Source organism: Xyrauchen texanus, chromosome 4 (genome assembly GCF_025860055.1).
Source record: "Xyrauchen texanus isolate HMW12.3.18 chromosome 4, RBS_HiC_50CHRs, whole genome shotgun sequence".
Lineage (NCBI taxonomy): Eukaryota > Metazoa > Chordata > Actinopteri > Cypriniformes > Catostomidae > Xyrauchen > Xyrauchen texanus.
This window is the reverse complement of record NC_068279.1, coordinates 5,303,922-5,321,975: the sequence shown is the minus strand read 5'-3', so window position 1 is coordinate 5,321,975 and position 18,054 is coordinate 5,303,922. Positions and strand designations below refer to the sequence as shown.

General features: G+C 36.7%; 1 protein-coding gene across 2 annotated transcripts in view; it reads left to right on the top strand.

The window, feature by feature from the left end:
- The first annotated feature begins 1,636 nt into the window (after nt 1-1,636).
- The window catches only part of LOC127643302 (SH2B adapter protein 3-like), a 64,563-nt gene continuing 48,145 nt past the window's right edge, over nt 1,637-18,054 (top strand). The window contains exon 1 of one of the 2 annotated variants that reach the window (XM_052125981.1): nt 1,637-1,741. The gene's annotated coding sequence lies outside the window, so the exon portion shown is untranslated. Of the gene's footprint in view, nt 1,746-18,054 lie in introns of both variants that reach the window. The other variant, XM_052125982.1, reaches the window with a different exon arrangement.

Genomic DNA, 18,054 nt, shown 5'->3' with positions numbered 1-18,054 from the left:
AAAGCCTTTAGACAATTAGCTTCTAATAGAAGGTGTACTGAATTGGAGGTGTACCTGTGAATGTATTTTAAGGCCTACCTTCAAACTCCGTGCCTCTTTGCTTGACATCATGGGAAAATCAAAAGAAATCAGCCAAGACCTCCACAAGTTTGGTTCATCATTGGGAGCAATTTCCAAACTCCTGAAGGTACCACGTTCATTTGTATAAACAACAGTACACAAGTATAAACCCCATGGGACCACGCAGCAATCATACCACTCAGAAAGGAGATGCATTCTGTCTCCAATAGATGAACGTAGTTTGGTGTGAAAAGTGCAAATCAATCCCAGATCAACAGCAAAGGACCTAATAAAGATGCTGGAGGAAACAGGTAGACAAGTATCTATATCCACAGCAAAACGAGTTCTAGATCGACATAACCTGAAAGGTTGCTCTGCATGGAAGAAGCCACTGCTCCAAAACCACCATAAAAAAGCCAGACTACAGTTTGTAAGTGCACATGATGGACAATGACCCAAAGCATACCTCCAAAGTTGTGGCAAAATGGCTTAAGGACAAGAAAGTGAAGGTATTGGAGTGGCCATCATAAACCCTGACCTCAATCCAATAGAAACTTTGAGGTCAGAAATTATAAAGTGTGGGCGAGCAAGAAGGTCTTAAATCCTGACTCCGTTACACCAGTTCTGTCTGGAGGAATGGGCCAAAATTCCAGCAACTTATTGTGAGAAGCTTGTGGAAGGCAACCCAAAATGTTTGACCCAAGATAAACAATTTAAAGGCAATCCTACCAAATACTAACTAAGTGTACGTAAACTTCTGACCCACTGGGAATGTGATGATAGAAATAAAAGCTGAAATAAATCATTCTCTCTACTATTATAATGACATTTCACATTCCTAAAATAATGTAGTGATCCTAACTGACCTAATACAGGGAATGTTTTCGATGATTAAATGTCAGGAATTGTGAAAAAATTTGTTTTTGGTGACTTCAACTGCCTCAATATAAGCGAAACACATATGAAATATATGTTCATATATGGTTTCACTGATATAAAAGCCACATACTTGTACACACACACACACACTTGCACACGCACAATATTATGTGCTACAAATATTTTATTTTATTAATATATGAATTATTATATTATATATAATTATATAATGAATTAATTAGTATATTTAAATGTATGTTTCATAAATATATTTGTATATTTCCCAAATAGTTGTGGAAATTGAATATGTACACACACACACCATGGTACATTAACTCAAATAATTTTTATTTGTATAGCGTATATATAATATGTATCATATATTGGATTTGAAATTAAGAAATTACACAAAATCACCTGTTGTTTCCAAAATCTTGATGTTGAAAAAAAGTTAATGTGCATGTTATTTGTTTAGTACCCCTTTACTGCAGTCGTACGATCAAGTTCTCAGAAGATAAATTATTAAATAATCCACGCATAAATATTCATTACGATCTGGTTGTAATAAGTAAAAATTAACGTTCTTCCCAATTCAGTCACAAAAGACTACATTGATGACTTCAAGGGACTTTTATTTTTCCGGAAGCCCAGTGTGTCTCGCCACATCAAGGGTTTTTGTCGCTTGTTGTTGCCATGTCCATGGAAAGTTTTTTCCGCGCTCGCGGCTCCTTCCTGAAAGTTTACGCAGGGCTGTAGTTGCACGCATCCATCATGACAGAGAAAGTAACGGACATTTGGGCTGGTAGGCAAGTCAACTTTTATATTTATCTCAACTCTCTCTCTTGCTGCATGTAAATGTGTTTAATATGGTTCAACAAAGAATTAACTGTACGCGAAATATAATCCCTATTCTCTTGGGCGAGAAGTGCATTAGTGTGTGTGTGTGCGCTGATAACGGAGAACGTGGGTGTTTGAGTCGTCTTGAGAAGAGGGGTCTCCAAATTTTGACACCGCAAAAACTTACAATGAAAATTTTGTTCACGCTTTCTCACTTTCATTTAACTCCTGTCTTGAATAGTGAAGTTACGCGCTGCTATATTCTCTCCAAAAGTCTGCTATGAAGTTATAATCAATGAACTTGTCACTTGCACGCGAGACGCAGAATAAGGTTTAAAGGGATCGCGCAGTTTCAGGTCAGCGCGTGCCTGGCTCGGTCCGACAAATACGTGAATTACGGACGTTTTCTCCGAATTTGCGTCATTTTCGAACGGGCAATTAACGAGAGAACTAAAGGATAATTAAATCATTAGTAATAGAAAACCCTCTTTTACAAATTAAACCACACGTGCTCATGCATTCATGCATGCGTTTCTTAATATGTTCGAATTAAGGGTGATGATTACGTAAAATGTTTTGTTGCGCAACAAAAAGTATAAAATATATTATGAAATAATAATAATTGTTGTTATAATTTTTATTTGTTGCGCAACAAAAAGTATAAACATATTATGAAATAATAAATTTTTTTGTTGTTATTATTATAATGTAAAAATAGTTTTAATCTTATTCATCTGAATAAACGTATCGCGTCTTGTGAGCATAGTTATGCAAATGAGCTCACGCCAGATGTGCTTGCCACATCCGGGCATCTGGATCTAGCGACCGGAAACGCTCTTTTTATTCCAGTTTATGATGTTAATTGTCAGTGGCAGATGTTAAAGACTGCAATACAGTTTTTAATCTTTTCGTCAACTACACTTAGTTAATATTATTTTACTGGACTATAATGTGTGTAATCAAATTTGTATTTAGTTTTTTGATTATAATTTTTTTTTTTTTAAAGGAATACTCTGGGTTCAATTCAAGTTAAGCTCAATCGACAACATTTGTGTCATAATCTTGATTACCACAAATTGTTTTTCTCCTAAAAAAAAAAAGTAGAAGAAAAAAATCGAGGTTACAGTGCAGCACTTACAATGGAAGTGAATGGGGCCAATTTTTGGAGGGTTTATAGGCAGAAATGTGAAGCTTATAATTTAATAAATCATTTTCATTAATTCTTCTGTTATAACATGTAGTATTTGAGCTTTAAAGTTGTTTAAATGATAGTTTTTTGTGTGTGGCTGATTTAGGGATGTAGGCCAATTATAGTTTACAGTGTTGCATCGTCATGGCAACAAAAATGTTAAATTGGCTTTAACTTTACATAGAAAATGTTAGTAAGCGATTTTATCAAACTGAAGTCATGTTGACATGCATATTGTTGAGTATTTTTAATGTTTACAGATTGGCCCCATTCACTTCCATTATAAGTGCCTCACCTGTAACCCAGATTTTTGCTTTTTTATTTTTTGAAAATGAGTCAAAATTTATACCACAAATGCAGTTTATTGAGCTTAACTTGTATTGATCCCGAAATATTTATTTAATAGTCATGAATATTGTTTATGCAGTGGTGAACTGCAATGAAAGAGTTTCACAAATTATACGTGGACGACCGGTGTGGGTTTTTTAATGGCCGATGCCGATATTGCCTAATTCTGATGTGTATTACAATTTTATGATCGCATATAAGTTGTACTCTAAATTGCTGAATTTAAATGAACACTTACTATATACAAAACTTACTCAAAACTCACAAAACACTCTGAAAAATTAGAAAACATAAAGACACGTACTAGCCTTTGTCAAAGCTGCGGATTTTATGTAGACTTTGGAACTGACACTGTAGTGGATTGACCACTTCTATTAATCAGCCAATCGAGCGCAGTTACTTTTAGATGCCGATAATCTGAAAATGGCCAAATATTTGCAGATTTATTGGCCTGACCAATTTATTCAGTGTACTGCTAGTAATTATAGTTCATGTCTAGAAAATTCCACTTGTTAGCCTGTAAAGGCATGGTCATGTATACCTTTGCATGGTGAAATTACATGGGCAAAATACAGTCATCTCAATGGGAAATCACGCAATTGTGAATTTCGCGCGATGGACTTCCTGTTGCGAAGAATTTCCTTGATCTGATATCGCCTCTAGCTCAAGTATGGTGAACTTTGACATATATATATATATATATACACACTGTATATGTAATAATGTTATATACATATATAATTTGTATTTTATTCTCGTCACATATTTGTGTCAATCAGCAGATACTTAAATAAACATACCATGCAGAAGTTTCCTTATCTTTTCTATAATTCATTTTAGTCACACTTGGCACGTGTTCATTTTGGACCCTGGGTGTAATATTTTTAATATGCATAATTATGGTTTCATTTTTGTGTGTGTATACCATACGGATCCGTAAATCACACATGCATGTCTCACAGCATCTCCTCAAATCTTTTCCACTCTGTTGAAACAAGGTAGATTACTGAGAAATTTTACTGTACTGACAACTTTTACACTTTCAGCTTTAGTTACTGTGTGAGAACTGTTCTGAGAACAGGGGATTCCATTGCACAGAACATTTGTCTCAAGTCAAAATAATACCCCCGTTCCCACACTCACTGGTCCCTGAACTCCCACCCCCATGGGGGGAACAATGTCATGATGTGACTGTGTGATATGGTCGTAGAAGCCTGAAAAAAAGTGCGTTGCGTGTGTCCTTTTGGTCAAGCTCCACAGGCTTCACAGCTATATAAAATGGTGCAAAGCTCCAATTTATACCTAGACTGTGTGTTTTCTGCCCTGCATCTGAGCTTCTGTTGTGTTTTTATGTGTGCTGGTGTAAGGGGGAGACATAAGGGGTATTGAATGGGCTTGTGCCAACAGGACAGGAAAATTACAAGGTAGCATTGTATCATACTTTCGGTTGGGTCAAGAAGGCTGCTATTGTGCATTTGGAGACACAGAAAGTTTGTCTAGCAGATGTACAGACACCATTGAGTGCCATTGACGTGTTGTAATGTGTTTTTGCTCATTTAAAAAGCACACTTGTAGGAATGTGTTCCACAATGTATGCTTACTAGGTTTAGAATTGGATTAGGGGTTTAAACAAAAATCGTAATAACATTTATTCTTTGGTTTTGTTTACTTTATGAAAGTAGCTAGTAGTAACAGTTTTGTACACCCAACTCGTACGATCTTGCCATCATGTACTAATTATAACGACTTGGTGATTCAGGAAGTAGTCTTTGATTCTGTCATTTCTGCTTTTGTCTCTCTGTAAGCATGCATTATATTGTGTGTGTTTGGGTGAGAATGCATGCCGATAAAGTGGTGGGTATATAAACAATGTCTGGACATTATGGCCATCTAGTTCACAGGAAGTGTGACGTAAATACACACATACTCAATGGAGGCAAGGGGAGAACAATCCCAAGAGCCCCTTCGTTTTCATATCCTGCCGATCAGCCTGTTTGAAAACCATTGCTCCCAATTTCAATGCTCTGATTTGCATGTAACGACATGGGCAACGTCTTTTGCGATTTCTGTCCCATAACAATGTCCCGTCCTTAAAGGTGCATTCAGTAGATTGGAGCCAATTGAAAAAGTTTTACACATTAACAAATGAATTGTGTTTGTCTGAAGTTTGATACGAATGTTGTACACTCACATGAGATGAAGACTGTACTTATAATAGTTTTCTATAAAAAATGTTTTATTCTACATGGTGCGGGTCACCCCCTTCAATGCGTTTCGCCATGTTGAAATAACACGACCAGCGGCGTTTCACAAAATGTCAAAGAAGAGAATCCTCGCGCTAATTGACTGCCGCCTGTGTACACTTGGCTATGCTTAAAACAGTGTTGTTTGGTGGTGCGAAGAGCGAAAAGAAGCAGAATGAGCTTTAAGAACATACTTATTTAACGTGCTTTAGCAGTGGAGACTATGGGAGATCCAGAAAGAAAGACTGGCAAAGGTAAAAAACTAGAGTAAACATCAGTAACGATAAGGCATCTACGTCTTCATTTGTTTAGTGCAAAGTAGCTTGGTACAACTTTGGTTGACTTTGGTTGAATGGAAATAAAACGAGTTCAAATACAGTATTCATGGACACGCTAAATTTGATCATCAAAGACAATTCAAATCTCTCCTTGACCGTAACATTCTGTATCGCTAGATAATTGAGGTTTATTTAACCCTATATAACGAGTAATAAATAACTTTAGAAATTACCTGAAACTCTGGAACATCGGTACTTAAAGTATACGAAGAAGAGCAAGGCTAACGCAAACTAGAGAACTACTGAATGCTCCTTTAAAGGAATGTTCATGGTTCAATACCATTAAACCTAGTCAGTAACAATAGTGGCATTGTTGATCGCCCAAAAAATTATTTGGACTCTCCCCTCATCTATTTAAAAAATAATTTAAAGGAGCAATATGTAACATTGACATCAAGTGTTTAAAATGGGTACTACAGTCCAAATTCAAAATATTGGAGAGAGTTGTCTTACCCGGCCCCTCCTCCCCAGACTCCAAGCTCACGCGGGTTGCCAGGTTGAGGACACGCAACAGGAACGAGCAAACTGACAATGGCAAGCGACGAGGCTAACACTGTAAGTTGATCAGCTAATGTGTATGTTTGCAAGGTTTTTCTTGTTCGCAAATTATAAACCAGCTCATGTGTATTTTTTATAACACTGCCAATGTTAGCTAGATGTATTTCCATGGTTTCCATGACTTCAGCTCGCTGTATTTGCACGCTAACTTGTTTCAAATCTGGCAACCTGGGTTGTAGAAATACTATTGGGAAATGGGCAGTGGGCGGGATCACACAGGCCTAAACACAAACAGAAATTCCGGCTCGGAAGAAACATTTCAAAGTAGAATATACTGGCTGTAGCACTGTATTTCAGTATTTCAACTTAGCATGTTTCTTAAATCTATAATAACATATTGTGATAATTTTATGCTTTAGTACAGTAAATATATTACACATTGCTCCTTTAAAATAGTAAAAAATCAGGAAAATTGATTGGGTCAGTTCATACACATTAAAATACTGACTGTTTCAGATTGTTTCAAGATGTAAACATACATGAAAACTTGATTTTAGTGTGATAAAAATCGCTTGCTAACCTTATCTTTGTACAGTTATGTCCAATATTGTAACTTAATTGTCATGACAATGAAATCCTGTAATCCTGGTTATTTGATAGAACCTTACACAGGCAAGGTAAGAGATTTTATCACACTAAAATCAAGTTAACATGTATAAAGTTTACCTCTTGTATCTATACTTTTAAAACTATGTGTATTTTAGTTTTAGCATTTAGCATTTTAGCATTGTATGTGCCTTACTGTAACTGCAACTTTTACCTTCTAAAAAAATATGTAGGCCTGTTTAAGAATGTAAAACAAAGTAAACTAAAGAAAGAATTTTAAAGGTATTCAAGAAAACTTGAAATACATTTCTGAAATAATGTAATTTAATGAGTATAATAAAGTGTTAGAACTTTAGTAACCAGGTTACAAAAGCGGTTCAAGGAACGAAACTGAAAACAAACAAAACTTTTAGCAGAATGTAACCGAAAACTGGATTATTCCAGAGTGAAACATTTATTGTAAATGCTGGTATCCGGTTATAACCTGATCATTTTGTTCCGATCATTTGTTCATTAAACTAAAGGACAAAGGGTTAATCACAGTAAATGTTTGGAACTACACCACTTCATGTTGCCCGAAATAAATAAAAAATGTGCTTTGATCCTGAAGGAAACTGCTGCATCACACATGTATTTGTGGATGTCGCATTCTCTGAATAAAGACCTGTAGAACTATGTATAAATACTACATATACATGCACGGTTTGCAAGTCTTCACTGAATTATTGTTAGATATGATACATTTATACAGATTTGATACTGCCAGGTTTTGACTTGGAAGCAGATCTGTAATTAAAATGATACTTAACTGTTAATTAACTGCTTGTTATGATTTCTATGCTGATAAATCCACTACACCAGAGAAATATGTATTGCTTATTTTTGCTTATTTTGGTAGGCAAATTACTTATTTTGGGCTTGTTTTTCCAGACCATGTTGCTTGTTTCTCTTGAAAGATCTGGCAACACTGCAATTGGTATTTCAGCCACCCATTAGCGCAGAGTGCTGTCATTTTGTTCTAACTGGTAACGTTTTGGAAAGGAGGCTGCAGAACTTCTGAACCAGAACGGAAAAATACTGTTTTTGCTCAGAACGAACCGAAATGAAAAACATTTTGGTTTTTAATCCAATAACAACTCTTTTTATGTGTAATTTCGTTGACAAGGTTAACACCGCATTCTGGACATGTATTCAGTGCGGCTGGAAACAACATAACTCACAAAAAATTAAAGGCACCTAAACATTTTAATGCTATTTTAGAAAGAGCTTCATTTTTTTATGACACTTTTGAAAGAATGATTCACTATAAATGCGTAGTTTGCACGCACTCCCTCCCCCACCCTTAACTACCGCGGTAGTAAAACAATTGCAACGTAGTAGCCCTACTCCAAACTGTATTTACCGTCTTCTGTAGAACACAAAAATGTTAGGCAGAATGTCAGGAAATAGGGATGGGAATTTTGGAGTCGTTTTGTAATCGATTACTCGTAAATTAAAATGTAAGTTAGAAATAACAAGGATGACACGTAATTGAAATGACCAAAACAGTTTCAAATAAAGATAACTTCAACAAACTATGCTTTTCTTTTGGGGAGAAAATAAAATTATCAATATGCATTAATAAAAATGAATTAATAAATAAATAAATTATAAGAAACTAATATTGATGGCTATTAGGGTAATGCATATATATAAACAGTCTACATAAAGGCTATCAGAGTTTTATCATTTCACAACATGTTATTTAGAAAAACAAGTGATGAAAGTTTCATCAGGCTTTTTATAAAATTTACTCTGTCGGTGTTCAGAGATTTAACTTAATTTAATTTAAAACCTACATACTGGTCTGATCAGCTTCTGAGTTTCTTGTGCCGCTTAGCATTTATTTCCACCATAGAACCATGATTACAACAAGCCCCAAATGCCAATAGAGTAGGATTTAATAAGAATGAAAATGTTAGTAGTATTGCCACACTCTGCTTTGCTTGAAAGCACAGATGCAACACCTCGCGACAAAGATCCACAACGCCCCTCAGTGAACTAAATTGTAACTGCGAGATTTGGTGAGAGATTCAGAGAGATAGTACAGTGTAATTTAGTGCTGATCACAGCAGGCAAATGCACAAAGGAAAATCAATTTGCAATATTCGAGTAGTGTTTTTAGAAGTTGACTAGCTGGTGCAGAACAGTTACTCAATTAGTTGATTATTCGTGCACATCCCTATTAGGTATGGATTGCCTTAGTCATTATTCACTTTCATTTTACTGAAAAAAAGAGCATTGTCAACATTCTTCAGAAATGTCTCCTCTTGTGTTATGAGGACGTCAATTATACAGGTTTGTAAAAACATGATGGTGAGTAAATTATGGCAGAATTAAAATGTTTGGGTGAACTATCCCTTTAACACACACACACACAATCAAAATGATACTCTTGACATTTAGGCTTTGCCAATCAAATACACGAGAAGCAAAAGCCTTCAAGAAACCAGCTACCAGTCCAGTCACTGCTAAAACCCTAGTCAAAGTTCATATCCGTGTGTGAACAGTGTATATGTGTGTGTCTGCATGCGTGATTGATGAACGTGTGTGTGTGTGTGAGAGTTTGTATGTAACTGGCCACTAAGGCTGGGCAGGATTTCCTGTCTCTGTGAATAATAAGGCCACTAGCTGCCTGCTTCCCGCACTCTCTCTGTTTGCATCTCGTGAAGATCTCATGCTTGTGTATAGTTTTCATTCTGTGTTGTTTGCACGCTTTGAAGGAGGAAGCAGGCGCGAGGTTTGCGTTTTTCTCTGATTCAGCAAAATTACATGTATGAAATCAGTTTCTGAGACTCTGTATCATCAGGGCACCACTTTTATTATCACGACCCCACAGTACAGGAAACTCGCCCTGAGCGTTGAGCTTCCAAAGACCCCAGCCGGGGAATTAGAGGTCACAAATGTAATGGACTTAAAGTTGAGTTGGAATACAAAGCACGGAAATTACACCAGTGCACCCGAGTCGAAAAAGTGTTTGGGTTTGAATGATGCTTTGGAGCTAAATGTGTATGTGTGTGTGAATTTGAGTCTGCCCGTCTTGATAGAGTAGTTGGTTTGAAGAGGTTGGTTGCTTCAGTCCATCTCCATGATATCTGTTTAACTGACATTTCACAGCTCAAATTTCTGTATATAGAGTAATATTTTAATGTTGGGGATTTTAATTATCTTTTACACATTTTTGGTCTTTGCGAAGGACTTAGGGATGCACTAATATATTACCTGGATAGGTGTTGCTCCGATATGGATGTTTTAAACAGATGAGTCAGATAAAACCGATCCAAATCCGATACTTTTCTAGTTATGGTCATTATTGTCAAACTCCTAAAGAACGACTTGAACCACATTCCATATGACTTGTGCATTATGTTCCAAGACTTCTGAAGATGTACGAGGGTTTTTGGATGCATTTAATAAGTAAATATACAGTCTTCATGTTCTGTGTGCTTCAGAGTTAACGAGCGAGCTACGCTGTCACAGTACATACAAAGAGCATGTGCGGTTGGTGCTCGAGATGTGCTGTTTGATAACATTTAGATGCTGCATTATCGAGTAGACTAGTAAACCAAGTTTTTCTAACAATGGATGTGAATGGAATCCGTAAACATTAAAATACTCATTTACATTTATGCATTTGGCAGATGCTTTTATCCAAAGCAACTTACAGTGCACATATTACAGGGACAATTCCCCCAGAGCAACCTGGAGTTAAGTGCCTTGCTCAAGGACACAATGGGAGGCTGTGGGGATCAAACCAACGACCTTCTGATTAACAGTTGTGTGCATTAGCCCACTACACCACCACCACTCCACTCATTGTTTCAAAAGTATAGTCACAAGACGTTAACAATATGCATGTGGACATGATTTTAGTGCGATAAAATCGCTGACTAACCATTTGTGTGTAAAGTTATAGCCAATTTTACAACTTTGATACCATGATGAGTGCTGACGTAACACCGTAAACCCTAAAACAACCAAATTTGACTAACCTTAGAGATCAAATGATACACTAGTTTTAATAGAAGAATTAATGTAAGTGCTTTTATAAAATTATAAGCTTCACTTTTCTGTCTTTAAACCCTCCAAATAATTGGCCCCATTCACTTCCATTGTAAGTGCCTCACTGTAGCTTTGATTTTTGCTTCATCTAAAGAAAAAGAGGGATGAGACGAAATTTTTTGTGGTCATCAACATTGTCACAAATGCTGTCAATTGAGCTTAACTTGTATTGAACTCTGAATATTCATTTACGTCTTCTGGAAGTCGTAGCGTTTTCAAATTACATGACGAATCGGCGACAGGGGTGAACACATTACAAAACATTTCACTATTGACGAATCCCCGACAACTCTGCCTGGACTCCAAATTGCATTTCACAACAGAGTACACGCGAGAAGTGATACGAGATAGGAAAACAAATGCATGATCATATGTTGTGCATTTCAGAATATGATGGGGATGTTTTTAATCATATATTTGATTGGTTACAATGTGAAAAAGTACCTCCTTCTGAAAAATCTACCTATTTGCTAACCCGACTGTCCAAGAGAATTGGCAATTTCTCTCCAACTCTTCTCTTTCTCCACCCGGTTGTGGGACAATTCAGAGGAAACATCAAATAGGCGCTGGTGCACCTGCCAATGTTCCACTAATTTTTCCTCCATTTGTTCGGTCCAATGAGACTTTCTTGATATCGCAGCCATGCTAGTTGATGTTCTGTTGCAGGTACATCAGGACTCCTCTCACTGAAACTTCCTGTGCCCCGTTTCGTGCTCTCTCATTGGCTGTAGGTCAACGTTGCATTCGTATTCAGTCAAAACATATTTCAAATTGCACGATTTGGAATCACAGAGAGGTCCAGATATTTAACATCCTAGATATCTCGATGTCGGCGTTTCTCTCAAATTGCGTCTTTTGATAGTTAATATATTGCGATCGTCACTCATGGGAGCAAGCTCCGATTTGCCTACAATTTCAGGCTTTTGTCGGCGATCTCCACAAAAATGTCGGCGAGTGAAAATCTGGCTTAAATTCTGCATTAGTTAGACTTAAATAGCAGTATTAGTAATCACCACTAAAACTTTCGTAAAAGTTAAATCAACTTGGAAAAACAGCGTGCACTAATCACCCTGATGGTGACTTTAAATAAAACGCAACGTTTTACAGCAAGACATCATTAAAACCCAAAAACAAGAAGCATCTAGGCCTACTGTATTAATTTTAAACAATAAAAAGTTACATGTACTCATATATCGCCATGCTTTGACCAAAGACACATAAATATATGTAAGTGCAAGGGATTATGGGTATTGCCTCCACACAAATTACTCCTCCAGTTGGCATGCTCGGTGGCAGATGCAACAATATAAAGTATACAAATCTATTGACCCATGAATTTTCAGGACCTTGCCATGACTATTGCAGAATATTCTTAAGAATCAAAATCACAAATTTTAAATTACCTAATAATTCCTGATTTTCCATATTTGTGGGAGCCCTGGCCTTAACTGACTTACAGTATACATCAGTAAACGTGAAGTTTCCACAGACAATCCACCAAATAGACAATCCCATGCAGTATATTTACTGCACAATAGTCATTGTTGTCAACTATCAATGTCAATATAGAAATCCAATATTCTGACCAAAATGTCACTGATCAAAAATTACATTAAATAAGAAAATATTCCTTGTTAAAGTATCAAGCCAAACTAGCAGTGATTACACACTAGTAGCAATGATAAGCAGATGAAAATATTCTGCCACAGTTGGCTTCTTCAGTGATCAGACTGAGCATGCTCAAAAGCCTGCAAGTCCTACCTTCAAGACAAAGCTTGACGTTGTATGTTCTTGCTGTTTACAATTTTAAGTTGATCACTCTGAAAGGCATAAAAGTTGAACTTATTGATTTTTTTTAAGTAATCTCAACTTTTTCTACATTTGATAGTTCAATCAGCTTTTAAAATAGAGTGTGAATGACAAAATGGAAGTTTGATTTTTTTTTAAGTGTATATGCACTTTTATTTTTATCTAAAAATGTCATGAGCATGCTTTTCTACTGTTGTAGTATGTGTTTTGATGCTCATGATTGGGTTTTGAATGTGTACATGTGTGATTGAGAGAGATTACAAAGATATGCAACCCTGATATGTAAACACGAGCACCCTGCTTGGGGCACCACTACTGCTAATAATACCGTAGATTACTTACTAATGAGGACAAGTGTGTCAATGTTTGTTTGTCTTGAGAAATACTGTCTGATGGTGTTGCACTGCCAGGGTCCTGGCAAAATCTGAGACAAATTATTGGCGTTCAAGGGGTAGGTCACTCTAAATATTAACATTCTGTGATCACGTATACTTCCTCGTATTGTTCCAAACCCATATGACTTTCTTCCTTCCTTGGACCACAAACACTTGTTAGGCAGGGTATTAAGGACTTGCGTTGTTTAACTTACATTGTATGGAAAAAAGAACAGCGTCAGCATTTTTGAAAATTCCGCCTTTTGTGATCCACGGAAGAAAGTACGCCATTCTGGTTTAAGGGTGAGTTAATAAAGACAGAATTTTTATTTTTGGGTGAATTATTCCTTTAAGAAAACGTAATTGATTGGCATTAAGAGAGACAGCAGTTGCTTTTTTCTATGTATATTTTTACTTGCCCTAACATTTTAATTTCTATATTAATTTGTGTAGGGGAAAAATATATATTTTTATTATAACACATTGCTTTCTTTACACAAAATGGTTTACAACAAATATAATTGTTGTCATTTGCATTAATAGCTAGAAAGGTCTATTTTAATGAATGCTTCCAAAATATTACAGTCATTCTCATTCAATTTTGACAAAACCTCCTCTATGTGAGCCAGCGAAGTCACGCTACCCTGGTGACATTAAATCAGTGCAATTCAACAAAATTCGCAAAACAGCATGATTGAGCTTGAAATGAAAGATTCAGCTAGAAAAAAAGCTTCCAGGTGGACTGAAAAGAAAAGTAGAGGAAGGAGAGGGGAACAGAAAAGTGAGCAAAGTGATTAAAATAACAGTGGAGTATGAAAGATTAAAAACACGTCAAAGGCCTACATAGAGACCGGGCAGAAAAAGGACAGGAATTTAGCGTACGTGCACACGGATGAATAAAGAGAGCGCGCCAGAGGGGAAGTGATGTTAGTGTGTTTGGTGGTTGCTGAGTCATTACTTAGCTGGATGATCACTGATAGAACGAACGCCCGGGGGGCCAGTGCAGGGAGCGTGACCACGTCACACGATGTGCCCTGAACAACATCACGAGCACATGAGGAGAGTGCATGTGCTTCGCTGGTCAGGCCATGCTGTAAACACGGCTTGAACGTGCCTCTTGTTTGAAGTATGCCCTTAATTATGTTGAAAAGACCAGCTTAGACCAGGATGTATTTCCACACTGGTTTATGCTGGTTAGTGTAGATCTGAGCTACATTTCCAAATAGCATCGTAAGCCTAAGTAGATCATAGAAACCATTGGCGCCAATAGTCTCTATGATCAATTTAAGCTTGCAATGCTTTTGGGAAACGCAGCCCTGGTTCTGGTTTGGTTTGAATATGCCATTCACCATTAAAAAATTAGCTTAAAATTACAAGGAATAGGTGAAAGTTCTGTTGTCCATTGCTCCAAACCCGTTTGAACTTCTCTCTTCCTTGGAACACATAAGATCACTTTTTGAAGATTATCTTGGCCACTACTTTCCATATTATATACGTGAATGGGGATTGGTTCTGTCAAGCTCCAAAATGACAATGTAAAGCACTCCATTCACTTCCATTCAAAGGGATCCGTAAATGGAAGAGGGGAAACGCAAGCCGATGCTAAGTAATTTAGCATTCCACTAAATCCGTTGATTTTAGTGTGATAAAATTGCTTAGCAACCTCTTTAAAGCAAAGTTATATTCAATTTAACAACTTTGTTGCCATGACAATTTAATGCCATTAACCCAGTAGTAAATGATGCTTTAAACAATTTTACAGCTAAAAAAATATGCAAGTTTAACTGAAGAATTAAATTCTTAAGCTTCACATTTCTGACTTTTAAACCCTCCATTTTAGGTTTTCTTAAAGAAAAGGAGGGATGAGTCAAAATATTTTTTTGTGGTAATCAGCATTATGCCACAAATGCTGTTGATTATGCCAATTTTATAACTTAAATTGACACATAATATTCCTTTACGTCTTCTGAAGCCATGCAATTGCTTTGTGTGAGGAACAGAATTTAAGTTGTTATTAACAGACAACCTTCCCCTCTGCTAAAGCTCTGAAATGGATTACAAAAATTGTTGTAGTGATGCCATTGACAGTTAATTTAATTGGTTGTAGAGGTTGACGATAGTGGATACCAGTAACCAAGGTGGTGGAAAAGGCTGTTAACCGATTAATCAGTGATAGTTTTTAAAACCGATTTATAGAATATTAAAATAATTGTTATTCTTTCCTAATCATGACAGGTACAGACATAGAGGCTACAAGAATCCAAATTGAATAAAGTCCCAGATGCAGTTTATTGTTCAACTAAAATCCCAATGATAATAAATTGAAGATTTGGTGCATAACACAGGACTTTTAACTATAAACAAGCCCAAAACACTCCGGGACTCTTATTTTGAAATGATGGAGACTTTGCCCTGTTACAGGACTCTATCTTAAGTATCCAAATGAAGCTTTTTATAACCTTAATATTTATTATATATATATATAATATTTTATATTCATCAGATGAGGTTTAATGAGGAATATTAAACTATTAGATAATATTAATCTGCTGTTATACTGTAGAACTAAGCCGTTCCACCCGTAGATTCCAGTGGTGGCCACAGAGGAATATAAAGGGATAAAAAATAAAAACTATCTGCAACTATCGGCATAGTGTTTTGCCGATAACCGATAGTTCCAAAAAGCTACTATCGGCACTGATTAATCGGTAAAACCGATATATTGGTCTACCTCTAATTGACTGTCGTGTTTCTCGTGAGCAAACGTCAATGGTGCCATATTTCATTTGAGAGCAAAAGCAGAGGGGAAGATTTTCAGCCAATAACAAATATAATTTCAGTCTGTTCATCATATTAATCTATTGTATGGCTTGAGAAGATTTGGAAGATGGTGTTCTAGTTGGATGGACTACTTATGATACTTTTATGGTGCTTTTTGTCATTTTGGAGTTTGACAGAATCTTTCATTTTCATTATATGTGAAAGAAAGGCCATAATATTCTTTAAAAGTACACCTTTTATGTTTTCCACAGATGAAAGGTCAGAATTGGTAAACCAGCACATCAGCATCCTGGGAACCAGCATTCACAAAACAACATATGCTGGTGACCAGTTTTGTGAGTTTTGTTTTTAGCTGGTAACTCACACACAGAAGAAAACAGCTATACATACACAAGAGTGTGATGGGTGTTCCTCTTCTTGTGTAGGTTACTGCTTCCTGTCACCCAATAAGTGAACAAAGAGTGTGTGGTACTGTCTAAAGTAAGCCCCCCTTCTCTTTGTTTCTTTTGAGTGTTGTGGTTTTTCAGATGTGTTGCTTTTTTTAATGTACTAAACCTTCATTTTGTCATGCTTCGGGGCTTCTAACGGCACTTTAAGAGAGGCCCTATAAAAAAAACAGCCTCTTGCAGTGAATTAAATGTTCACAGGTGTCCAAGAAGGCCGTGCACTTGTAAATGAGGATGTGGGAAAGCAAGGCTGGGCATATTGGTTCCAGTTGTGTCGCAACACTTCTGGTGCAGCCGCGCGTCACCCACGTGCAGATTTTTTTAGCCTCAAATGAAAATTTCCCCCGGCTGCAAATGGTGACAGCAATCTGATTCCGAGTTTGCAGCTTGAGTTGGTTTGTACCATGTGCAGGAGGGACTGCTCAAATGCACGACCGGATTCTGCATCAAGAACCGCGACCTTCGGTGACTGGTATCAGATTCCTCTGACACTTTCAACTTCCTCAGTCTATCAAAACCCCTGTGCTTCGATCTTCACATCAAAAGATGGCCTCTGAGATATTTCTTTCTTGGACCTGTGGGACTTGTCGTATGTAGTGAAGTGGCATGAGTGATATTAGTCACGCTCTTCCTGTACTGAAGAGCTGAATGAGTGAATGAGTAAAAGTGAAGAATCTGTCGCGTACCAGACACGTTTTCAGCTGAGCACAGAAGAAACCGTCAACCCTGCGGTAATGAGCTAAACTGATACAGTTTGATAGCATTCATAGAAAGTTGGATTGATTGAGTAGTTTTGGTACAGAAATTCCTGTGTCTCAAGGTGAGAAATGTAAACAAAGAGACAGATTTTTACACGGGCGGTTTGCCAGTTCACACACACTCTAGAACCTTGGAAACTTTAGTTCATTTAGAACTTCATATTAAACTATTTGTCATATTCTCACTTTTGTGTTGTATAGCCATGTCCATGCTAAAGCCGCTGTCAAATGACATTTTGCACGTCATTCACTTCCATTCAAATGCATCCAAATGCGGTAAAACAGAAATGCTAGACAATAGAACATCAAAAACATCACACACTGATCCTTGGCGCAATAAAAAGAATACATATTTCAAAGCTGCAAAACTTGCTCTAATACCGCATAATTCGGAAATCAATGATGTTAAAAAATGGAATTGGAGTTTTCAACCGGAAATGTATTAGTGAAGACATGACCTTAGAAAATATATCGGTCAACCGATAGTGAATTTTGCCTATATTGAAACCTAAGGTGGTAGGAAAGGCCGATAACCGGTTAATCGGACGATAGTTTTTAAAATTAATTTATAGAATTACAAAAATGTATTTATTATTCTTTCCTTAACAGGCACAGACAAAGAGTCCTAAATGAACAAAATCCCTGATGCTGTTTATTGTTCAATCAGAATCAAAGATTTGGTGCATAATGCAGAACTTGAATAATGTTTAAATACAAACCATGCAGCTTTGTTGTATTTAGTGACATTTAGATTGTCAATTTAATCCAAGATCTAATCTAAAATGTC